Source organism: Eulemur rufifrons, chromosome 8 (genome assembly GCF_041146395.1).
Source record: "Eulemur rufifrons isolate Redbay chromosome 8, OSU_ERuf_1, whole genome shotgun sequence".
Lineage (NCBI taxonomy): Eukaryota > Metazoa > Chordata > Mammalia > Primates > Lemuridae > Eulemur > Eulemur rufifrons.
Genome location: NC_090990.1, coordinates 70,351,833 through 70,361,485, shown reverse-complemented (window position 1 = coordinate 70,361,485; position 9,653 = coordinate 70,351,833).

The window sequence follows — 9,653 nt, the reverse complement described above, 5'->3', positions numbered from 1 at the left end:
ATAAAAATAACAAAGGGGGAGGACTAGCTTAAAACATAATTTAAAACATCCTAGTAATTAGCAAAGTAGAGAAGGATATGGATATCCAAGCAGTAATAAAACAACCTTTAAAGTTTAAAAATCAGTTCAAAGTCAAACATACATTCAGTATGTGATAAATCTGATATTTCATACTAGTGAAAGGACATGAAATATTTAGGTAATTGTATTTAGACTATAGGTGGTGATCTGGGCAAAAAAAAGGTTCCCTTATAACTTATACCAATATAAATTTCAGGCTAGGTGCAGTGGCTCACGCCTGTAATCCTAACACTCTGGGAGGCCAAGGCAGGAGGATCACTTGAGGTCAGGAGTTTGAGACCAACATGAACAAGAGCGAGATCCATCTCTACTAAAAATAGTAAAAATTAGCCAGGTGTTATGCTGAGTGCCTGTAGTCCCAGCTACTTGGGAGGCTGAGGCAGGAGGATAACTTGAGCCTGGGAGTTTGAGGTTGCTGTGAGCTAGGCTGATGCTACGGTACTCTAGCCCGAGCAACAGAGCAAGACTCTGTCTCAAAAAATTAATTAATTAAATACAATTTTTAAAATAAAAATTTCAGATCAATCAAGATAGAAACATGTATATATAACTATAAGTTATATAATATCAGAGAGTTTAAAAAATATTGAAACAGGGAGGAATTTTCTAAGTATATCATAACGGGAATACTCAAAGGAAAATAATAGTAAATTCAACTACATAATAAAAGGCATTCTTCATAGGAAAACATAGACAAAGGAAAAAGACAAATGACAAGAAGATGAATACATTTTAATTTATATCACAAAAAGAATATAATTTCTTAAGCCACAAGGATACATTTTAAATAAGTGAGAGAAAAAAAAGTCTCATTTAAAAATGGGCAAATATATAAGAAGAAAATAAAGATATTCAATTGCAGTGATAATATTGAGTATGCAAATTGAAACTATGAGGCATCTGTTTCACCTTTACCATCTGCCAGGAAAAACGCATTTGATGGTATATGGGATTGACAAGAGTTTGGGGAAACCAGAAATTTCTCACATTTGCTAGCAAGAGTGCAAATTTTATAATTATGCACCAAAATATTAAACATACACACTTTTGATCCAGTAAATCCACATTTAGGAATTTGCCATATAGACTTATTTACCTATGTGCAAAATGACACAGACAATAGGATGTTTGTTGCAGCATTGTTGCATAACAAAAATTTGCAAACATTAGAGTCTCTCTGCAGCAACTGGTAATAAGAATTGCAAATCCTGACACATGGAAAATATTCAAAAAATGGTTGTTGAACTTAATGGATTCTCCTTATCAAAATGAAAATTGCTTCATTTGATATGTTTATGTTTTTCTATAATTATAAAAAATATAATTACTGAGAAATTAACATAATAAGGAAAGTTATATTTTTAAATTACCACACCTTGAAGTATTGATAATTTTTTTTTTGGTGGTAGTGGGATAAACACTACTTGGTTTTTATCTAGGTAAACATATCCTATTGATATATACATTTTTCTCATAAATGTAGTCATTATACATACATAGCATACAAATGCTAAATTAATTTTCTTAACTAATGTCTTCATGGTTATTTTAAGTCATTAACATTAAATTATGTGGAGGGGTAGTGTTGGTGGAGTTAGTTGTCTCATGCAAAATATTTAACAAGATTTCGGGGGGTGAAGGGGAAGGGATGGGTTTTCTAGAAAAATAGACTTTATTTGGTCAGAAAAAGTGGTTGATGTCTTAACACTGGTCTTATTTCAAAGTAGACTTAACCCTTACTTTCATTTTCTTTACTATTCACAAGAAATAAAGTTTTAATTTTTGTCTTTAAATTGACACCAGAACTTTAATCTCCATGATGAAAAGTGTCAAACAATTTGGACTTTGTAATTTGCAAATGTTTAATCAGTCAAATTGAAAAAAATTAGAAAGGACAAGAGGATAGATATCGAGAGTCATTTCTCATCTGTTTCATACAGAAGTTTCCCCAAATTCCGTTGACAAAGTGACTGGACATTTTAGGATCTGAGCTGGTTTCCTTGTAGCTTATGTAACACTCCAAATTCTGGATTATGCTTTGAATGATAAAGTGATCCTGATGTCCTCCAAAAAAGTCCTGTTTCAACATGATGGTTATGTTTTAAAAGAGATGAGAGGCCCATGTTGCTTGTCTAAAGATAAATAATGGCAGCCACAATATGATTCCTATACCCAAGCACGCACAAGAAAGGATCAACATGAGTGACGTTACTGCATAAGTGATTGCCAGTCTTCATTCAATGGTGTAATATCCATTCCCTGCTGCCAGACATTTTCTAGATATCCTTTTGGTTGGTATATACTCAGCATTTTCTCCTTGTCAACAGATAGCACTGCATCTCCCTGTCCCTGGAGAAGTTGCTACATTCTCATCTAACTTATCACATATGAACATTCCCCACAATGTTTCAGAAAATTTCCAGGGCAAAGAAAACAGCATTGAATATCTAGTTACCTAGCAACGTTTTGATAGTGGAAGAACCCAGACCTGTATTTGGAAGAGAGGCAGAAAGTTTTCTTAATCAGTTTTTATTGCAATAGTACTCCACAAAATAATCTCCAATATGTGAGCAGTTTGTAAAAACAAATATTTAATTCTTGCTCATGTAACTCAAATTGGCTGCAAAAGTTATGCTGTAGACTATGGGTTAAATTCAAATCTATTTTGAGTGTACTTTTCAACTGTGATTGACTTGATGGAGCAATTCTCACCTGGGGTTTACTGTCTTCATTGCAGAGGGCAAATGGAAATGGTGGGAACCTAAAATGTCTTTTGAAAACTCTGCTCTGGAATGACACACTGTCCTTTCAAACCATATCCCATTTGCAAAGCAAGCTACATGGTCAAACTCATAAATGTGGTGGGGAAATAATTCCATGACAGTAAAGAAGGAAGAGTGAATGTATGTTAATTAAGCAAATCTACCACATGGAGGATTGAACCTAGCACCACAAGGAGAATGGCATACCAACACACTTAATGATAATCCATTACATGTTGCAGCTGATCAGGAATGCTATTAACTGGTTAGTATGTTGTAGCCTTGCTTATATCATGTGAATTGTAATAATATCTCTAAACTAAAGCCAAATATATAACTGTTGTCTCTTTAGGATCATTCAAGATGAAAACCAAAGGGGCTCAAGATAAAGTTATGCTGGCTTTGTGATAATACCTACTGGCTACAATTAAGTTGAGAAAATAAAAGAACCACTGGGAACACGTTCAGTTCACCATTGGATGTCCCAGTAATGTACTGATTTTAAGGACATTTAACAGTGGGTGTATCACATTAATTATCTTAGTAAGGTGCATTGAGGACTGACCTGAGCGTAGGTCCCTGCCATTTAAAAAACTGCAAACTCACTCCTTGGGGAGGGGAGGGGGGAGAATAAACAGTGGCTAGCCTAAAACTTTGGTGGCAAAGCCTTACACGGACGAAAAACCCTTCCCTATTTCCCTGGAAAGTTGCCCTCCTCAATAGGTAACATATTAAAAAGTTATTTTCTCGTATTAAAAAATTGGAACTATTTCTAGGAATCCCTACTCTCAGCATGAAAGAGACTTTTTAAACCAGGCTTAGGGCAGCTTCAGTGAAAATAGCAGAGTCTAAGGAAAACAAGGTGTTCATACAAGTCCAAACTCAAAGTATCAGTGCAAAGTCCTAACCCCAAGAGCTGTGACTGAATGCCTAAGTGCCTGTAATGAAGAGAACTTGTACTAAATGTATTTTGAGCAGAAACTCCAAGTCACAAAAAGAAAAATGTAACTCTTTCTTTGAAATTTCAATGAAGTTAAGTTTGTGAGCCCCCACTGCCTGTGGTTATAGAGAACTTTCCAATATGTGTTAAATTCCATCTATTTTGGTTTAAACTCATTCTGTATTGGGCAAAAGATTGGGGAAGAAAAACACCCTCCAGCCTCTTCCCCAAGAATTAAAATGAAGCTCACTTTGGGCAGGAGAGGTGGATGTCACATCATGGAATGTCAGGAAAAAACTATCTAGGTACTTACTAGCTCTATTGCCAGATTTACAGGTTTTTCTTCAAGAATTGGCTGCACTAGAAAAATAGAGCTTTCTCTAGAATTCTTATTGTAATAGACAAGGGCACAGGCTGATGGAATGGAATAGGGGTCTGGCATCAGGTAGGTATATTGAAGAGTTTGAGAACTGAGAAAAGAGTTAGAAAAAAGCTAAAATACTCAGAACCTGAGGATTTAGCGTGAGGTGGCTAATCAGACCGGGTTCACAGCAGGCCCCAACTGCAGTTTCTATTTCTTTCACATCATAGTAATTACAGGAAAAAAAGAAAGAAATGGGTGGGGTTCAGCTGGCAGGCATCTGGGTCACTTCCTATCGCAGAGATGCATACACTGGTGTTCTGCTGCCCAAGTGCTGCTCTCTACTGCTCCATTTGCAATGTGATTAGTAGGCTCCAATATTCTGAAGAGTAGTAGAGGTTTGTGAAACGGTAAACACTGCTGACACAGTTGTCTAGATCCAAGAGGCTTGAAGGATCTGTCAGCACTGGACAAAAATGACTAATTCTTTTTCAGTGCTACCTCTGTAAAAAGACCAGTTCACAGCTATTAATAACACAGCAGTTAAGGGCTCATGGTTTACTGCATGAATTCTGTTCCCCAACAGCTATAGAAAAAGAACAGAAGTTGTAACAGAAAGTTTGTTAAGAAACCAATTGGTATTTTTTTCTGACAAAAGCACTCTCAGTTAACCTAGTTTATTTGGTAACATACAATTTATAGGACATACTGACACATATTAACTCATTGCCTTACTTATAGAAAAGGTAGAGTAATCCTAGAAAATTAAAAATACTTTATCAATATCTTGTTATTAGCCTATACAGTAATGAACCAGTCAGAATTTTTTTATTTATTTATAACATTGATAAGCAAATTGAGGCTTACAGAGGTCGGTTCCTCTTTTAAGGCCTCAAAGGCAGTAAGTGAGTAGAACCGTAGGCTTTGGACCCTGGCAGCCTGACTCCTGCATCTCTGCTGTGGCATCCCTGTGCTGTTCTGGGTGTCTCTTCCTGACTCCTCCTCCAAGGGGCTCCTCTCCTGCCCGCTCTTCCTCCTCTCTGTATACCCTCTTCCTTGCCTGCACAGGTCTTTGTTTCCTTCACAACCTCATTGACTCCAGCTACTGTTTCTGTCTAAAGTTAATCCTTCACCTTCATTTTGCATTCCATCCTTCCTGCCTCCATATAATATATGTACACACATACACATATATATCCACATATATACATATATATTTTTTAGAACAAATACACAATACTTACTATGTATCAGGTATGATTTTAAGCATGCCATAAATATTATGAGATATTTAATTCTCCCATGAACCAATGAGGTAGTTACTATTAGTATTCTCATCTTTCAGAGGAAGAAACCAATGCACAGAAAGCAAGTACCTCTCAACCAGTAAAGAATGGATCCAGTATCTGAACCCAGGCAGTTGGGCTTCAAATACACTATGTATATCATGTGGACTCTCTTTGGTTTATTGGTCATCCAGGATCTTTAGTCTTCTTTCTCTCTCTCTCTTCCTCTTTCTTTCCTTCTCCCTCTCCTTTTTTCTCTCTGTTTTTCTCATCTTTTTTTCTGTGCTACTTTTAGCTCTATTGGAGCTCTTCTTGATTATTATTAATAGCTTTAAGCAACCCAGTTTTGTGAGCTGAAAAATCTATGCATATTTGCAATGTAATTAATGTATATTTTCCTTTCTCTTAGGAAACACATGAACAATGTTATCTAATCTCAAAAAAGGTAGAAAGAAAATATAATATTGAAAAGTTATGAAGGAGGCAGTCTTCATCCAGAAATTATACTTGCTTGCCATTTAATGTTTCATTTAATGTCTCAAATGAGATAAGAGGGCTGCTATTGCACATTCCCATTTACCCTGCCCCAGATGATACAGAATTGTGCTTCACTATTACACAAGCTCACAGGAATCACACGGGAGTGGTGAGCGTGCCTCCCTCCTGTGAAGCAGGTGCTCACCGTGCCCAGAGATCTCAGCTTTGCCTTGTGGGCAGACCCTCGTGCGAGAGCTCCTGTCACTTGGGCTTCGGGACTGCCTGAATGACAGTTCAAAGTAAACCCACCTTGGGCAGAGGGTTGGAAGCAGTGTGCTGCTTCTTATTGTCTTAGGATAAAAGGGCAATTGGAGCTCTTTGTGGCCTCTGTCTCCTGGGGTCATGAAATGCCCCACTCATTAAGATGAAAAAATCTAAAGTAGAGCCTCACCCAGATTTAGGAACTCTGTCCAGTTTGGGCAGGTCCTCGGACACTTATACTACTATCTCTCTTCCCTGTCATCCAATGAACAGGAAATACCCCTTTCTTCCAGTTAAACAAATTATTTCCTTGACTCACATTTTTGCCTAGGCACTATAAAGATATGCCCTGTATAATCTCAAGAGAGGTTCATTTTTTTGTCTATTCTTCCTTCTCTCTTCATTACTCCACCATCCACCCTGCTCCTGCCCCATCAGTTCACTAAATCTGTCCTCATCAAGGTCGATGATCACCTCTGCTGTGTCTCTTTCTCAGGGAGGCCTTTCCCTGACTACCTTATATATAAATTCAACTCCCAATACTCCCTGTCTCCATTGTCTACCTGTTTTGCCTCACAGCACTTAACATTTTCTATATATGTGTATGTATACATATACAGTATACGTATGCAGACACACATACTCATTTTTCTTATTTATTTTTTTTATTTTCTGTCTCCCATTAAAATAAAACTCCATGAAGCAGGAGTTTGTGTCCATTTTGTTTACTGCTGGACACTGAGAACCTAGAACAGTGCAGCACATGACAAGTACTCTGTATACATACAATTTAAATAAATTAATATTGACAAGCCTAAAGATATGTTTGGTCCTATTATGTGAACTCTCTCCCTGTATTAATAGTTTGTATTGATCACTTCCTCTTTCTTGATATGCACCCTTGTAGGCTAATGAGACATGTTCTCTTAAAAATTGTGGAAACTTCTCTGACTACTTCTCAGTCTTCCTCATATCTCATTATGCCTGTAGTTACACTCAAAATATTGGTGTTCTGAGAGCTCCATATCTGTCCTTTGCTTTTCTCATTCTATTATTTTATTCATCATCTGCGTGAGATGATGTAAAAATCATCCCTACTGTTTCAAGGCATTTACTGTAGTCTTTATGCCTAACTTTTCAGTCAGGCCTTCCTCCTGAGCTGCATAGCAATTCAAGTCAGCAAATATTTATTTACTTAGTGTCTAGTATCTGCTGAGAATTGGGTTCACATTGGTAAGAAAGTGGATGTGCCTACACTCCCAGCTAATTCAGGAGATAGAAATGAGCATGATCCACTGTGGGTTAAATGCTCTACTAGTCTGAGACACTTCTATTCAAATTTACACAATTCTATTAGGATGACCTATGAGTATACCAGAAATAAAATATGTTCAAAAATTCATGTACACCGAAAACATATAACATATTTATATAAAAGTAAGCACCACATGTACTCACCATCAAATTGGTTTCACTGATCATCACCTAAGAGCACATTTAGGAATAACATCAATCGGGTGTCGGGCAGATGTTAGGGGGGAGGGGATGGGTGTATACATACATAATGAGTGCGATGCACACCGTCTAGGGGATGAACAGGCTTGAAGCTCTCATTCGGGGGTGGGGTGGGGCAAGGGCAATATACATAACCTAAACTTTTGTACCCCCATAATATACTGAAATAAAAAAAAAGAATTCATATCAATTAGGATTCAGTTCATTAGTGAGTAATAGAAAATCCCCAGAAAACTGTTATTTAAGGAGATGAAAATTTTATTTCCCTCTGGCACAAAAATTGAAAGCGAAAGAGTCTATGGTTCTGTTGCACAAAGTCATCACGGGCACTTGTTCCTTCTACTATTTGTTTAGCCATCTTTTCACATGCCTCCTCTGGTCCAAGATGGCTCACAGTCACACGTACCTTCTCTACAGCAGGGAAGAGGCTAGGTCGCCTTTGTTTAAGAACATCTCCTAGATGACAGATCATGCATAATTACTCTGCTCACATTTCATTTGCTAGAATTGCATCTTATGGGCAGCCTATCTGCAAAGAAGGTAGAGACATTTAGTCTCTCTAGTGGGTTGTTATTTGTCTGGATAAAAATGAGGTGTTTTATTATAGCAGGGGAAGGAAAGGATGAAAATTGTAAGATAAAAACAATCTCTGTCAGAGCAAGCATGAATGTCTCAAGACTAGATGGTATATTGGAGAAGTTAGACAATATATCATTGATTGCAGCATAAGTAGAGAAATGCCATGATAGATATATGCACAGGATGGTGTCAGAATAAAAAAGGAGTGATCCAATATAGATTGAAGGAAGAACAAGTAAAAAACAGTCTCTAAAAGAAGCAAGTTAGTAAAGATGCCGAAGAGAGAGAGTTAAAAGTAAGAAAAAAACAGCATATGCAATGGTTACAAAGATTAAAATTAGAGGGAGGTTTCTAAAATGATTCCTAGATTTTTAATTTGGGTAACTGAATAGATATTGTCAAAAAGTAAAAAAAAAAAAAAAAAAAAAACCCAAAATATAAATATTAGCTGGGCATGGTGGCACATGTCTGTAGTCCCAGCTACTTGGGAGGCTACAGCAGGAGGATTGCCTGAGCCCAGGAGTTTGAGGTTGCTGTGAGCTAGGCTGACACTACAGGGCACTCTAGCCTGGGCAACAGAGTGAGACTCTTGTCTCAAAAAAAAAAAAAAAAGAATAAATAAGATAATGTACACAAATCATGTGTGCCAGATATTGATATAGAGAGGAATTCATTAGCTAGAATATTATCTTTAGAATAATGAATCACTGGAGACCAGTTATACCCTATTATCATCATCAATATTACCAAGGGTAATGGGCACAATAGAGAAAGAGCCCTATGATCTGCCAGTGAAAGCCTACATATTTTTCCCTTGGAAGATAATATACATGTTCCACAAATAGGAAGCTCATGTGCTTAAATAATTAGAGATGATTTTGAAATCTTATATTCCACTGACAGGCTCTGCTGGTTTTGTAGTTCACTCTGGCATCTGAACTGATCATGGTGATCCCTGTTCACCTAGTGGAAAACCAGAAAGAGTAGCTGATGGTGAATCTAAAAGCATTAAAGATTCCTTACAAGATATCTCAGCTTGGGTGGTGGTGGCTATTGTAGGGCTGTATTGCACAGGAAAATCCTACTTGATGAATCACCTTGTGGGACAAAGCCATGGTGAGTGTGGTCCTGAGATAGAGTACCACTTGTTTGGAACCACGGATAATGTATCTGATCACACCTGCTTTAAGGTCATTGTAAGGAAGAGCCCAACCCTTCCCAGTGAAGAAAATTTCCAATTCTTGCCACCAAATTTACACCGTGGGCTACCTGTTCTATCTGCTGTCATGGCATGTTGCTTTCTCCTCTTCCTTTGCAGGCTTCTGTTTGGGTCTGCCATTAGGTCTCAAACTAAGGGGACTTGAATGTGGGACCCCTCCAAGCTGAACCTT